Source organism: Mesocricetus auratus, unplaced genomic scaffold (assembly GCF_017639785.1).
Source record: "Mesocricetus auratus isolate SY011 unplaced genomic scaffold, BCM_Maur_2.0 Super-Scaffold_100011, whole genome shotgun sequence".
Taxonomy (NCBI): domain Eukaryota; kingdom Metazoa; phylum Chordata; class Mammalia; order Rodentia; family Cricetidae; genus Mesocricetus; species Mesocricetus auratus.
Genome location: NW_024429195.1, coordinates 14,710,825 through 14,727,322, shown reverse-complemented (window position 1 = coordinate 14,727,322; position 16,498 = coordinate 14,710,825). Strand labels below are relative to the sequence as shown.

The window sequence follows — 16,498 nt, the reverse complement described above, 5'->3', positions numbered from 1 at the left end:
CTGTAGATAAATGGAAGCCCCTCACCTGTTGAGCTTCAATCAGGCAGACTACCTCTCATAATCTGGGTAGGCCTGATCTGGATGGCAGGAAGACATTAAGTGCAAGGCTGAGTTTCAGGCAGATAAAAGAAATTCCCCCTGTGCATAGCTTCCACCCAGAAGCATATACTGGAGTTTCCCTCTCCTAACACTATCCATGGACTGCTTAACCAGCTCTCACAGTGTGAAAGTCAAGTCTTGGTGATGCCTCTTCCTCAATCTCATCTTCTTTAATACACTCTTTCCCTTTTCATCCTCCCCCATCAACCATGTATCTACCATTTATTCACCTAACTACCTATCTTAATACTTATCATCCATCTGCCTAGCATTTATCATCTATCTATTAACTCGCTATCTATCATCTGTCTAGCAGTCATGAAGCATCTCACTCATCTTCTCTGGTTGAATGCTGTCTGTTGTACTCAAATTACTTCAGACAGGATCATCCTACTTCACCTTATTCCTACTATTATTCCTACTTCACCTTAATATTTCTTTTCGATTCTTTATTACTTACTTTTATTCATTTTGTTTGGAAGTTGGGGCACCATGTGCCCAGTAGTGCTGTGTGTGTGTGTGTGTGTGTGTGTGCATGTGTGTATCTGTGCATGTGTGTGTGTGTGTGTGTGTGTGTGTGTGTGCGCGCGTGCGTGCGCGCAGGTCAGAAGGACAACTTGAAGGGATCAGTTCTCTCCTTCTACCATGTGAGTTTGGGGACCAGCCTTGATAACAAAGCACCTTTACCGATTGAGTCACCTTGCTGACTCTACATGACTGTTTCTAGAATTCCTTTTCTCTTCAAATTATACTATTCTTTAGAACATAGATAAAGAATAAATTGTTCCGTGCTCCAGTATCCACAAATCACAGGACACCAATTCCCTAGAAAGAAACTTCTTACAAGTCTGGCTAACACAGTAGAAAATTGAGGAATGACTGTGTTAGAGAAAAACTAGGACAGAGTTCAAAGTTGAGGCTATGCATTCACAAGATGAAAAATAATTCATGTTGACGTTTTGACAAAATAAATATATCTCAAACATCCACTGGTCCTGGGTGTTTCGAGTCCTGCATGAGGTTGTTGACACAGTGGGAGAAGTAAGAGTCCAAGGCTGACTCAGCCCAGGTCTTGTCTTTCAACAGGGGCCAAATAATTGTGCTTCTATTTATTTGTCTGAAAACTAAAGTTTAACTGCCTTAGAAATGACAAGATTCCAGGCCATCTTCTATGACATTTCTTCACTCTTTATTGCACATTTGAAAGAGTACATAATGTAGCTCAGAAACTATTCTTTCCTGTGGATTCATCTCAGGTAGTAGTTTTTAGACCAAAATCAAAGTAGCACAGATTTTTTTTTTTAGGTAGGATATCTGGAATCGAAAACAACTTTTGTATAAGAATGCTCCCTATCTCTCTCCCTTGTTTTTTTCACTTTCTTTCATGGAATATCATTTGTTAACCTCATTTTCTACCTCTATTACTAGCATGTAAGTTGTGGGCTTGAGCTTCTATATGAATTTCACTGTGTTCCAGAAGTTAGCATAATGCCTGGCACATATTAGATGCTATTGTTTCTGTGTCTATAATACAGGCATAATGATAGTACCCAACATCTTAGCTTATTATAGGGGAATAGACATTTTGTATGATATTCTCTAAATTCCTAGTCAACATGAACTCTCTAGCTTTCCATGTGGACATCAATATCTGCTTCTTAACAAATTGTATGTGACATAGAGAAATATGGAACATAAATACAACACTAATCAGTTCTGCTTTTCCTCAGACTTTACTCTTCTATTCTCAATGTATTGAATTCATGATTAGGGGTATTGTCTTGGGTTGTGAGCTGTTGAAGGACTGAAACAAACTGACTGTTTGTTTCAACCAAGTCCCATATCAAATAAGAATTGAAGTAGAGCCTTTGGCTGGTTATCATTTAGTCAAACCAGACAGCTGGTCAACAAATGGGATGATTGTTGCCTTCCATGATGCTGGAGATGGTGAAATATTAAAAACAGATATGACACTTTCCAGTAATTAATATCAACAAACATTTTGGATTTTTAGCCTGAACACTCTCCATTGTGTTTGGCAGTCTGCCCTCTTCTTTGTTCAGTGGAGCTGAAGAGAAAATAGATACATTTTCTGTAATCAAACACTGAACGGAACTTTCACAATAAACTCATTTGAGTATTCACCTTGACCCCTGAGACCAAGGAGCAAAAATTTGCCAGGCCTCATTTTTTAATGCTCTGCCATGGAAAATGAATGATCCAAAGTTAAATGAAATGTGATCACGTATAAAGCCCACGGAGACACCTACAGGAGTATCAGTACTGGCTGTATCTGAGTAACAGGTTTATCTGGCATGGTTGTTGACATCCCCTCCTGTTTTCTGCGGTGATCATGCATTATTCATACTCTGATAATAAAAAGAATAAAAAGGTTTTTGTTTCTTTGAAATGGTATTTTAGACCTTAGAGGTAATAGAAGTTTTACAACTGCCTGCAGAGTCTTATTTCATTAACGTAAGAGAATGGGGTAGGAGTAAGAAGCAAAGAGGAGTTTGAAACACAAAAGTAGGTAAATGTGGATCATGCAAGAAATACATAGTCAAGAGTCTAGTAAACAAACTTCTTGGCAGCAGAGTTAATGTAAAGCATTTATGAGCAACTTCTCTTAATCCTTCTGATATTTTTCTGTAAACGCCAGGATATCATTGTTTTCAGGGGCTGCCAAGCTGCAGGCAGGGGACAATACACAAAGTATAATTTTTTACTCGTAATATTTTTCTTTAAAACACCATTGATCTTAAGCTACCTCCCCAATTGCAAATTGGGGGCTTTTTGAGTAATTTATAGGAAAAAAACTATGAAGTTTATCTTTGAAACGAAATGAAATAATACCTGCACTTCCTACTTGGGGGAAATTTTATGTTAAATCACCCCGACAGGCAGAGATGACAAAACATTGAGACATATTTAGAGATTTCATTTCTCTTCGTGGTAACGACAAGGTTGATTTTGTGCTCTCAGAGGGGAAATCGTATCTGATTTACCATCAGCTGCCTCCATGCCACCAGCCACATTTCACATTCTTTAAACAGCCACAGCTCCGGTGATGCTGACTACCCTTTGCAGTGGGGTTGATCGACTGCCAGATGCCTGACGCATCACGGAACACTTTCACTCTGAGCGACCTGTTTCTTTATCGTGACAAAGCAGGATGTGCAGCAAGAGGCAAACTGTCATAATTTTATTGGCGAACGAAGTCTGATGTACACCACCTTGCTTCTCGGTGCAGAGCTAAAAACATCAGTGGAAGGGGCAATCTACAGCGAGCTTCCCTCTTCCGTCCTCTCGCTCTTTTGCTTAGACTTTTCCAAGCAGAAGAATAGCTCACTCCCGGCCACGGAGCCATCTGAGGAACGTTTAGGTCAGATTTCTAAGGAAGCCCAAGAGAGCATAAGACAAGTAACCCTGGCTGGCCTTACTCAAATAACCTACAAATTCCTATTCTGATCATGAACTTCAAGCAGACCTACAGTGAACTGAGGGGAAGCCATAGCAAGGAGACTTGAATATTTAAATGTCCAGCAGGAAGGAATTTAAATGTTCAGCCACTCCACAAAGCTCACAGTTGTAGCAAGACATCGAGGTGGAATTAATGCTTAGAGGAAAGCATGTATTTTTTTCAGTTTTCAACTCCAGCTGAATCTAGAAGTCATGATACATGCTTTTTGAAAAAACCAATGAAAAAATTAGGCATACCTCCTCTTCACTCCTCTCCACCGCTGTGCGTGCCCAAGTCAAACATATCACCTCATCTGAGTTTTACTCTGTGGAAATTTCTGGAAACAAATGAGGACCTATTATGTTAGTGAAGACATACCAGACAAAGGCTGTGGCTGCCCACTGGTGTCTATAAATGAAGGCAGGACATAGAAATGTGTTTGGAGAACCAGGATGGACACACAGGAAAATTCTGAATCTGTCACTTAAAAGGAAAATCAGAGTGGTAGATGCTCATTTGGATCCATGTCATAGTTAATTGCCTATTTCCCCACTTCTGAAGCATTGAACTGTTTGAAAGAGCTGTACCAAATTGTCTTTGCCTTGTCATTTAAAACACACAATTCTCTTTGCATTTCCCAACCAAGTTGGCACTTCTGCCATCTATTGAAGACCTAGCTAACTTCCTAGTCATCTGTTGAGCAATTTAATGGTGTTACTAGACCACCTCTGAATTTCAAACTTTAAAATCTGCCTACCTCTCCTTACCTTAGAAGCAAGGTAAGAATAGCAAAATTCATCTGTTCAGATGATCATCCCCTACCCTGCAATGGAAAAAAAAAAGGAAACTGTAAAAAACTGCGTTGGCATGTCTAGACAAAACAAATGTTCACTGAGACGATTGCTGCATTAGAAATGGATATTGTAAAGAAAAGTTGAAGCATTCTCATCTTAAAATATGCAAAGGAGCCCTCAATGGATTTGACAGATTGACCACTGGATTCTTCTTAAGCCCTTGGTACTTGGTTCATTGATTTTTCAAGTATTCTGACACTTTTCTTTCATTACTAGACCACAGCCTAGTGCCTGTCCCTCCTATCCTGAGTTTTTCAATTTCTGAACCCCATTCTTACAGCTTGTGTTACCATGAATATGCCACAAACATGATGATCTACAGGAAAATGTTTGTCTATTATTTATAGTCTCCCTCTGTTTTCCTGCCCCCCATCATCCTGTGGCTGGTAGCTTCTGAAAGAGATCTTCATCTTGCTGCACAATGTCACTGTGAATGACAGGAAATAAAGGACAGCTGAACTTACTCACAGAAATAAAGAATCCTTTGTGGAAGATGAGGTAGGGGACAACAGCGAGGATGAAGATAAAGGTTATAGAAAGAAATGAAAGGGATGAGGCAGCTGTGATGAGAAGGAACCTTAGGGAAAGTTTCTGAAATATTGAAAAGGAGTTAAGAAGTTTGGCTGTGGGCTGTGTCATAACTGGCTTGTGTTTACAAGACCTTGCTGAATTCCATATTCATCAATGTTTCTGAAGCTGGTTTTGTATCTGGGTGGTTTGAGTGGCTTTTGTTTGTGTTCATCTCTCTATGACTTTCAAAGACAAGGTATTTTTTACCTCTCTCCTCTGTAGGAAGAAAAAAGAACAAAACTATCACAGTATCACAGCTTCTGTGTCCTGTAAGACCCATGTCCTCAGCTTCCTGATAGAATCCTTCCTTCCCATGCCAACCTCAGGCATCTCAATCTCAACCTGCCCACACCTAAACTCAAATTTCTGTATCTTGTCTCCCAATTCCTTCTCAGACATAATAGTACCAAACACCTACTTGTATATGTCATGAATATTGAAGGAGAGCCCTTGTCTCTCTCACTGTGTCTCAAGGCAGTCACCATAGTCTTTACTACCCTCAGGACCTCTTTTCTCCACTTTTCCTTCCGTACACACCATAATCCCCCAGAACTATTGCTGAGTCTTCTAGACTTTACCCACTTTCAATCAGAGTAATCTTTAAATGAAACTCATAAGAGCAGCTCCTGCCATTTCTTGTTTTGACTGACAAGGGTTTTCAGGCTTGTTTTCTAGCCATTTTCACAATCCTCTCTTTTTCTTCTCTTGTTAGTTCATGATTGATCCCTGTTTCATTTCTCCAAAGAGCTAAGTATCCCCACCCGCCCCCCATACACGCTGTTCTAAGGAAAAGCACAGTCCCAACTCAACCCCAGCTTATCTCGCTTATCTCTTCTTCTACCCGCTCTTCTGTTCCAGACTTTCAGTTGGTAAGTCACCTCTTCAGGAAAGTATGCATCCCTGATACTCCCGTCTCACCTCTCCCAGACTGTTATTTCTCCTCATTAGCATCTCTTCTTGTATAGTCAACAGTTTTTCTGACAGAATTTATTTCTTTTATAATTAGATAACCTTTTCTATAATTATTAATGTCTGCTTCCATGGCAGACTCTCAGTTATATGATTTATAATGCTAACGTTAGTATTATTAGTATTATACTGGTAAATTGCTAATTGTCTAGTGTTGTATAGACAGTCATTTCTCAGATCACTATTTCTGTGATAGAATCTTTTAAGGCTAAGACATCAAAAATGAAAAGTTCTCTATGTAAATTGTACTTACATTTGCTATTTCTATTTCTCTGCTTACTCTAGGAGAAAGACTCTAAGACATCCACTGAAACTAGAAACTAAGGTTAAGATGTGTATGAGACTGAGACAAAAATAATGGGACCATCAAAGGAATGGTACTTTCCTTCGAAGAGTGTGTCAATCACTTACAAGGACAAGACGTCACCTGTAGTGAGGAATACACTCTATCCATTTCAATTCAGACTATCATCCCCATTGCTGAGAGAGCTCACAAATGGAGTTCATTAGTGCCGTGTGGGATGGCAGGGTTCTGGTTCCATCATCATACTGGCTAATAAATGAGCTGATGAGTAAAATTCCCTAAAATCTCTCTTCATCTAGAATATATTGTAAAATACTAAAGTCGAGGTGATGATGTACTTCACAGTATTTCAGATGTAATAAAGCTTAAATCTCTCACTGCAAAATGGAAAGTATGTGAAGTGAGCTATCTTTTTAACACAAAATATTTGGGGGGCTAATAGCCCATGGCACTCTGCTCATCAACATGGACCAAGAAAAAAGACATTTTTAAAGTCAACGTGACTTTATTATCACCAGTACAGCCCGTCTTTGCCTCCAAGAGAATCAGGACACGCAGATATTCCCACAGATACCTCCTGTGTCTTTCACTAGAAAACTACTTCATTCCTTTCCTCTTGGGCATCGTCTAATCTTTTCTTTGATATAAATTTAATGTATGTTCAATAAATGTTTATGTCATATGTTGCTTCAGACTGTTGAAAATTAAAACAGAAGGTGAATCGTCACAGCTTTAAAACTACATAACAAGTTTGGTATGTATAACTTCCATGCACCGATACACACAAAACTTGCAGACAACTAATTTTAAAAATATATGCTTCTGGGCTGGGTGGTGGTGGCACATGCCTTTAATCCCAGCACTTGGGAGGCAGAGGCAGGCAGATCTCTGTGAGTTCAAGGCCAGCCTGGTCTACAGAAAGAGTTACAGAACATGCTCCAAAACTACAGAGAAACCCTGTCTGAAAAAACTAAAATACCAAAAAAAAAAAAAGAGAGAGAAAATACATGCTTCTGATACAAATCTTCTGGTGGATATTAAGTGAATTTCCTAACAAAATGAAAGTCGAAACTTCATAAAAGATGACAAATTTACCTATACTTACACCTATAGATAACTTAAAAGTTTGGGCAGATGGGAGTAAAAGGGAACAAATGGCTGGTGTTTGGGGACAGTAAGAGAAAATACTGGAAAAATAGGGATACATTAAGAAATATTTCACATACCAGAATGAGAACATGTGAGCAACATGAGCAGGGATGAGGCATGTCAGCATATGTAAGCATACAGTTGATTCTGTTGGTAGAGTGACTGTCTACATGCATAAGGCCTTGGGTTTGGTTTGCATCTCAGCATGATATAAACTGGGCATGATGGCACATGTCTGTAATCCCAGCACTAAGGAGGTAGAGGCTGGGAGATCAGAAATTGAAGGACATCCTCAGCTACAGAGTGAGTCTGAAGACAGCCTGGGTTACATGAGAGCCTGTCTCCAAAAAAATTGTGGGGAATGCTATATTTTTAAGCAGTGTCATAAAGGGTACCAAAAAATTCATAGATTACGAATAGATTTGCCAATGCAAGGAAAAATTTGTGATGTCTAAAATGATCAAAACATTGATTGACTTATATACACTGAGAATAAATGTTATATAATAAATAGAAAAGAATACTAAAAAATAAGAATCTGTTTCCATGACAAGTGCTCTGTGATCTTAGGGGAGATAGATCATAAAAATTAAAATTGCTTAAAAATAATATTTAAAATAGGAAATAATGGCATTTTAATACTACACAAAAGATTAAGGAATTAGAAGGCTTGGTGCAGTGATTAAGAGTGTCTACTGCTTTTGTAGAGAACCCAGTTTGGTTCCCTCTTGAGAGTCACAACTCCTGTAACTCCAGCTCCATGGGCTCCAACATGCTCTCCTGGCATCTAAGCTCTCCTGCATGAATGCGGTGAGCCTAAATATACTTAGGCACACATATACACATGTTATAAATAAATAAATAAATAGATGTTTCTAAAAACTTAAGGGACCTATCCACTGTCAAACTGAGAAGTCTCTAGTAATCCATGCACTCTGAGTCCTCTGTAAGGTTCAGGAGTCATTTCTATTTTATTTCTATCAGAGGTGAGAACACCTTCTATGATGCTAGAAATCTCTTCCTCTGTTGACTTGATATTTACCCTTCTGTAGCTTAGATGTAGTTGACATCTAAAAGATCCATGTTTTCTTTTCTGGAACAACATTGAGCAAAAATCTGTTCAGAACCCTTTCATGTGATGATTGTTCAAAATTACATCATTTTATTGTGGCTTTTAAATAATCTACTGTTTACATCATACAAAATTCATTAACATAATTAATAAATGTCTGTGTTATTAATGAGCATTTCTAAGGCATCACAAATATCTACCAACATTTACTGATGCTACTTCAGTCTTAGAGTTAGATTTATGGCTTTCTCTTGTTTGAAAAAACACAGACAACTTTCTTTCCCTGAGAGCAAAGAATATAAAAACTCTATTCTAAATCAAAATGTCCTGAGTTTAATGAAAACCAGGAACAGAAAGTCTAAAGGCCTGTGGTCGGGTTCCTAACTCGAAAGAATAAATTAAAAAGCATAAAATTCAATTTTCTCAAAGATCGTGATTTTCTATTTGTATGTGCTACAAATTTGGCAGGCTATACAGATTTAGAAAAAATTATTATTATTTTTCCAATACTTTCAAAAATGTGTTTGCTTCTAAACCTTAGGGTGCATTCAGGTAAAAGAAAAAAATGTATTTACGTATCCATTATCTCTGGGTAGAGACTGAGTTTGATGAACGCTCCATACAACTAACAAATGTTTGCCTGCCCAGATGGCTTTTGCTCTAGCATTATGCCTCAGAAAATAAATTATTACTATTATTTATACTCATCATAAACTATGTCTGCATAACAAGTTTCTCAGAGGAGTTGAAACTAGTTTTTGCTGATTCTACAACACATCTCATTTGTAAAAGTCAGAAAGCTGTACCTTTGTTGTTCCAAGTGAGAAAATGTGTTAGAACGGCACAGCGATGCATTGAAGCGAAAGTGAGTGCTCAGTGTGCCCATGCGTAGAGACACTCATGAATCAACACTCTGGAGTATGAAAAGCCATCCAGTGTCAGCTGCGCTTATAAAGTAAAATTATTAGAAACTTTAAAACTGCCAAGTACTGTATGTACCTGTTGCAAGACCAAGATTTCTTGATGTGGAAGGAAGAGCCTATCCCCAAAGATAAGATTTCAAAGCAAGAAATAACTTTGAACTCTTATAGGAGAAAATATGATGACTTGTTTAGGGAAAGCAGTTGCTAAATTATAGTATAAGAAATAAAGAGAGTTCTGTTTTATCCCCCACTCTGCAGCTAACCCAAAGCTAGTTATTTATCCCACCTGTAAAATGCAATAAAACTGCCCATGACAATACTGTCCCAGAAGGATAGGTGGGGATTAATGTTCTGGAGGTATCTGGAGTTTCACAAATGTTGGGGTGATATACAAATTGCGGTACCTTCATTTTGCTTTTATAACAATTCATAGTCCTAACACACTGGAGGGTACCTTAACTGTCCAGACAGTTCATCAACACACACTCAACACCCCCTCTTCAGCATCTCCTGAGGATTAACTGAAAACCAAGCTAAAAATACTGTTCAGTGACTGCACATTAAATTACACAAGGTTGAGATATCCAAGGTCTCAATTTACTTTTGTAATACAAAATTAACCTTGTAGGTGCAAAATTACAGTATTATTTTATAATTATAGCTGTGGTCCCTGTATTTATGAGATATTACAAAATATCTGACCTTCCCAATACAGGTTAGCTAATTATTTTGTATCCAACTAGAAGAAGTTCATTAAACTTGAATCCCAGTGGAAGTGTGGCTAACTCTTCATCTTACCAGGTTCCATTGTCATTGTTCCTGGCATATTAATTAAATTTAGTACTCAAGCATGAATTTAGAATCTAAAAGACCTAGCCAAGTGCACCCTAGTGACAATTTTTTGTTTACCACATCTGACACACAATGTAAAAAGGCTATAAATAACTTGATATTTATCTGTGTGTTGTCATTTTATCTCCTTTACTAGACCTAAAGCTACTTCAGGGAGGCAAAATTCAGGGTTTATTTTTAATATATGTGTTTCTAAATATAGCTCCAAAGGAAATCCTTTGTAAATGGGAAGCAGATAATATTTGTCGGCTTGAACAATATTAGGTTGAAATGAAAGATGCAGATTTTCCAGTCAGCTGTATTAGTGAGTAAAGGCTGTCAGAAATCAGTCATATTCTTACTCACGTGCATTTCATCCAACTATAAGCCTAAGACCTAAAGTTCTGCACAATGAAACTATTTATTTGCCTTTCAGCTTGACAGTTACTTCTCAAGGAGCACACCGTAATGTTCAAGCACGTGATGTGGTCCAACATCAAAAAATTCAGTCTCATTAAAATGCATAGAGGTGAGGGGTAGAAGTCCTCCTTAATTACAGAAGGCTGAGAGTAATATAGGAATCATCCTTTCTTACTCTTGAATTTCAAATATGCATAATGATAAGAAACACTTCAATGTTCAAACTGCAAAAAATTAACTAAATTAAAACTTATTTTGTAAGTATAAAGCTAAGAAAACTATTCTTGACCTTTGTAATGCCCTTTTTGTGATTTTTCTCAACCTGAAACTTCATATTTTCTATTTCTTTTCTTTACTATGTAAAAATGCAAGAACCATTTGCTTGCCAGTCTTTCTGTGAGTAGAACTCATAGCAAGCCTGTGTTATTAATATGAAAGTTTTAATTTAAGAATTTTAATATATATCACAGAAATCCTTTTGATAAAATAGGAAAATTCAAGGCTCACTTATTAAGACACGGCTATGAAATTAACTTTGCTTATTCCGAAAGAATTGCCATCTTAACCATATATATTCCATATTCTTTCATAAGGCTGATGCAGGGTCAATTTGACATTACTCAAGTGTGCTTCAATGCAAGTTTAATTTCCACTAAGAATAGTAGAATGGTATGTTTCATTTCTGCTAAGAATGGAAAAATATGAGGCAGTGGTAGAAATGCAAATGAAATATAAAAGTTGAACTTGAAGAGCTTAAAAGTAAACTTATAGAAACTGTACTCAGACTCACAACATGAGTAAGAATTATTAACAATAATGAATCAATATACACAAACCATAGAACGCCGACTCTATTCATGGAACGTGCAAGTCCTTCAGATCAAAGGCCCTAATAGCTAATGATGGAGACTGTTTCATGGTCAGCAATGCCCACACATAGGCTTAATGGGTCACAGTAGATTAAGACTAGCTTCATTTCATGTTCTCTGTAGAGACAATGGTATAGGCATAATATCTACATTGAAATAGTGGATGGGTAAGGACAAGAAGATGACCAAAGATCTTGTCCCATATCACATCACCACTGATCATGTGATAACTCATATATTGAACCCTTGTATTGACAAGCTTTATATCATGATGACAAAATAAACAAAGAAGAAAAGAGTAATTTTGGTCCACTCTCTGGGTTTCTAGTTCAACTTCATTTAGCGCTGTTGCTTTGGACCCATGGAAGCTCAGTGCATGCAGGAGCATGTGATAGAGGAGGTTTGTTCCCCCAGGGCAATTAGTTAGCCTAATAGAGGCAAAGGTTCCAAAGTTTTAATACCCAGTCCCAGAACACTCCACCAGTAGTCTAACTTCCTTCCATCAGGCTCTGACTCTTAAAGTTCTCAGCCCCTCTGAGTATCACCATTAGAAGAGGAATAAACCTACAATACACTGGCTTGCTGTGCATTTATTCAAACCATGGCACCCCCTTTGTTTCACATTACTCATTTTACCTCCAAGTAATAAAAACATATTAAATATCAATAGGAAAATTAGTAACTATAAGAACTCTCAACTCTACTTGAAAGATCAAAGAGTAGGACAACTGATTTTTCTAGTCTATCTTCCTGCCTCAAGACAAAAACACATCTTCCTATTATTTTATTCACAGTGAATACCAACCTGATCTTGAGTTACTATTGTGATCATGTAATTTAAACAAACTATAAAAAACAGCAGGCAACAGACTTATTATCCTTGTGAAAGTTCAACTGCTTGGGGAGAATTGGTTGTGCTTTTCTTTCTGTCTTCCAATTCTGATGCTCAGTATAAATTTATTGACTTCACTTTACGACAGTTTGGTCCTGGATGAAGCACCTTTCAGGCCTGGAAAACAACAAAATCAAAGACTGAAACCACTGCTAAATATAAAAACCAAGGAAAGTAAAAAGAGAGTAAAGTGCACCAAGCAGACAAGATTCAGCCATTATTAGAACCATCTGAAACAGCATTTCTCCTAGAAAGAACTTAGAGCAAAAACTCCTTCCTTCAATTATAAAATCATTCAGTTTGTCTGGTAGTGTTTGTGCTGTACCTATTTATTCTCATTAGTTAAGATTTCATTGTCATGGTAACATACCTGACAAGAGACCGTCTAATGGAGTAAATGGTTATTTTGGCTCTCAGAGAATATATACAGCCCATCATGCCAGAAAAGGCATGGCAGCAAGATCATGATACAGGGAGCCACACCACACTCACAGCTGGGATGCAGAAGAAGAGAAGTGAAGTTGGCTAGGAAGTGGCCCTCCAGACCCAGTGACCCACTTTCTCCAACAAGGCTCCACCTCCTGCTGTATCCATAACCTTTACAAACCACCAGCAACTGGGAGACAAATGTCCAAATACGTGAGCTCCTGAGGGATATCTCACATCCAAACCACAACAGTACTGAGCCTGTATGTCAAAGGACCTTAAGTGTTATTTGTCTAACCGACTCTAGCAATAAATGGATGCAAGCTCAGGGCATGGATCCCAAACATTACTTATGTCTGCTTTAGAGCCCTTGAAAGACTTGGTAAATGCACTCTTGCAGGAGCCCACCTCACAGTAGCGTTTTGGGTCTTAGGGAAAGCTGCCTAGACAGTTTTTCAAGAGTTATTTATATTATCTTATGTGTCTTAGTGTTTGCCTGCATGTATGTATGCATACCACTTACGTGCCTTGTGCCTTCAGAGACCAGAAGAGATCTTCTGATGGCCATGGAACTGGATTACAGATGGTTGTAAGACATCATGCAAGTGTAGCCTTGGCTGTCCTGGAACTCACTGTATAGACCAAACTGGCCACAATCTCACAGAGATCCACCTGCCTCTGTCTCCTAGGATTAAAAGTATGTGTGCTACCACTTCCCAGCTTTTATTATTTTTTTAAATAACTGAAATATGTTAACATTTAGCTCTCTTAGAATCTAGCTACACAAGAAGTCCATCCCAGGACTCTAATTGCTGTTAGATAATTACAAGTAGTAACACTTTTCTGTAAAGAGAAGCCTTTCCGCCAGCCTGGTTCCAGAGCCACATCAGTCCCAAATAAACACACAGGAGGCTATATTAATTATGAAGCTGTTGGCCTTGCTTGTTTCTTACTGGCTAGCTCTGACTTAAGTATTTATCCCATAATTGTTAATCTAAGTATTTCTCTTACCGGAGAACTTTCTGGGCTTCTTATCCCTATGGCAGTTACATCTTGACTTCCTGTGTTTCTTCTACCCAGAGTCCTCCTGTACTCCTAGTCCCATCTATCTTGCTTCCCTATTGGCCAACAGTGCTTTATTGACATATACACAGGACTTACCCCATCACTTTTCAAATCCTTTTGAAATTATCTAATAAATGCTTAGCATATGTAATGTCTAAAAGCAATTCCATGTACCCAAGAACCAATGTTATTAGCACAAAGAATGAAAGGTACAAGAGGAAGGCAACGCTGGGAAACGGTTTTCATCATAGCCCCACCACACACTGCTCCTTCACTCACTGTAGGCATCTTTAATGGAGTGTGTATATGTATCTATATAGAGAGAATTCTTGGCCAACCTATTAGGAATGCAGCCTGGTAAGGACAAGACAACAGGTGGGGGTTCATATACCATGTGTATAAATAAGTAAAAGTTAGAACCTCAGCAAAAACGATTTAACACAATTATTGTATCCACTTACGTGGGGAAAATACTTTCATCACAAGTTGGCAGGCTTGGTTCTAATTTGAAATATGTTCATCCAAAGTTTTCTGTGTAACATCCGAAGTATTATAAGAGCCAGGCCCTGTCCCTAATGATGTTCCCTTCCTTTCAACCATAGCTTTGACTCACACTATAAGCTGTTTGGGGGATTTGTCTGCATTACACACACACACACACACACACACACACACACGTGCACACACACACACACACAGAGAGAGAGAGAGAGAGAGAGAGAGAGAGAGAGAGAGAGAGAGAGAGAGAGAGAAAGTGTCATCTTCTGGGAATCTTTGGAACCTACTGTGTGGGCCCCTGGCATCCTGGCACAAAAGGGAGATCCCATGGAAGATGCTTGCCCATGAAATGTGAAACAGGATAGCATTGGCTATGGACTATAGGACCTCTGATACTTGATGTATGATCTAGAAGAGGAAAAGTACATTAGAGGAAAAGTGCCCTTAACACCTACAGGCTTCTCATCTCATAGGGGGATGGTAATGACAGGATCACTATGTAACCACTGAATACATGACCACTAAACATTGTAAGGGTGACAGACTTCTACTGAGGAAGTGTCTTGGTTAGTCATGGTTAATCTTAGTTGTCAACTTGACAGTATCTAGGAGACAAGTTTTTGGGCATGTCTGTGAAGAAATCGCTAGTTTGGGTTAATTGATGTAGGAAGAACCATTTGGTTTGTGTATCATTCGATAAAAAAGGGAAAGGGCTGAACTAGCATTCATCTCTCCCTGCTTTCTGACTGTCAATACAACCTCGGGGTCCTGTTGCCATACATCCCCTCTTCAAACTGTAAGCCAAAACAAGCTCTTCCCTCCTCAAGTTTCTTTTGTCCAGTTTTGTCACAGCACTGGAAAGATAACACAGGAAGTAAATACTACATTCCTCAACAGTAACCTGCTTCTCCCTTCTTACATGGTTTCCATAGATATCTCCAATAATTTTAGATTTATTGTCAGCAGCTGGGCAGTGGTGACACATGCCTTTAATCCTGGCACTTGGGAGGCAGAGGCAAACAGATCTCTGTGAGTTTGAAGCTAACCTGGTCTATAGAGACAGTTCTAGGACAGCTAGGACTGTTACACAGAGAAACTCTTTGTCGAAAAACAGAACAACAACAACAACAAAAAAAAAACCTGAAGATAAAGGATTTTTTTGCAAGCAACTGATAGAATACTTTTCTCCTAAAGTACAATTTTACTTGTATTAAAACTTCAATTAGAGCCAGGCGGTGGAGGCATATGCCTTTAATCTGAGCACTTGGGAAGCAGTGGCAGTAAGATCTCTGTGACTTGAGTCTAGCTTGGGCTACAAAGCAAATTTCAGGACAGTCAGAGCTGGTACACAGAAAAATCTTATCTCTAACAACCAAAACAAACAAACAAAAACTTCAATTAGAATTGCTCTAATGGCATAATGAAAGCGTATAAATGAGTCAATGGAGGTGGGCATTTCTCCCTATGTATTTAAAATTCCTAATGGAACCTTAATCAGCATATTTAAAGAACATAGGAATCAGGAAGCTTAAATTCTAGCTTCCTTTTTCATATACAAAATTTTACTTTTTTGCATAAAGACACTTTGAGTAAAATCATAACTCTAGCATTCAACCTTTTATTTTCAAACCAACAAAAGTAGACTGAATCAGAATTTAGAAAAGGGTCCCTTCTCTGTAGACGTCACTTGAAAGCAGGTGACAATGAAGTAATTTGATTAGTCTCCATAGTTAAACAAGTTAAATTCACATTGAGCCAAACCTGGTGATGTTTATTTGAGTAGGCATAAATCATATAGTGCTCTCTAAGGTTATTTTTAAAAGAGAATTACCAATTAGTGATTCTCAGGCCACATGTTAGAAATGTGGGCCAGAAAATGCATTGGCTGTCTATTCCTGTGTAAAAAAATTACCCTAATTGTGATGACTACAGGTCAGGAATTTCAAAGAGGTTAAGCTTGGGAATTCTAGTACAGTCCAAGTCTTAACATCAGCCAGGATGGAGCCATGGAAAGCCTTTCCTGGAACTGTCAATGTGTTCAACCACATGACCAACTACTGGCAGGGAGCATGTTTCCCCTTACAGGAACCTTCCTAG

At 38.3% G+C, this 16,498-nt stretch overlaps 1 long non-coding RNA gene across 1 annotated transcript in view; it reads right to left on the bottom strand.

The window, feature by feature from the left end:
• Window positions 1–1,266: 1,266 nt before the first annotated feature.
• Window positions 1,267–16,498, bottom strand: part of LOC110342304 — an 86,549-nt gene continuing 71,317 nt past the window's right edge. The window contains exons 3-6 of the long non-coding RNA XR_005880358.1: window positions 12,326–12,529; window positions 4,327–4,382; window positions 3,817–3,896; window positions 1,267–2,167 (exon numbers count right to left, since the gene is read on the bottom strand). This is a non-coding gene — a long non-coding RNA (uncharacterized LOC110342304). The remainder of the gene's footprint in view (window positions 2,168–3,816; window positions 3,897–4,326; window positions 4,383–12,325; window positions 12,530–16,498) is intronic.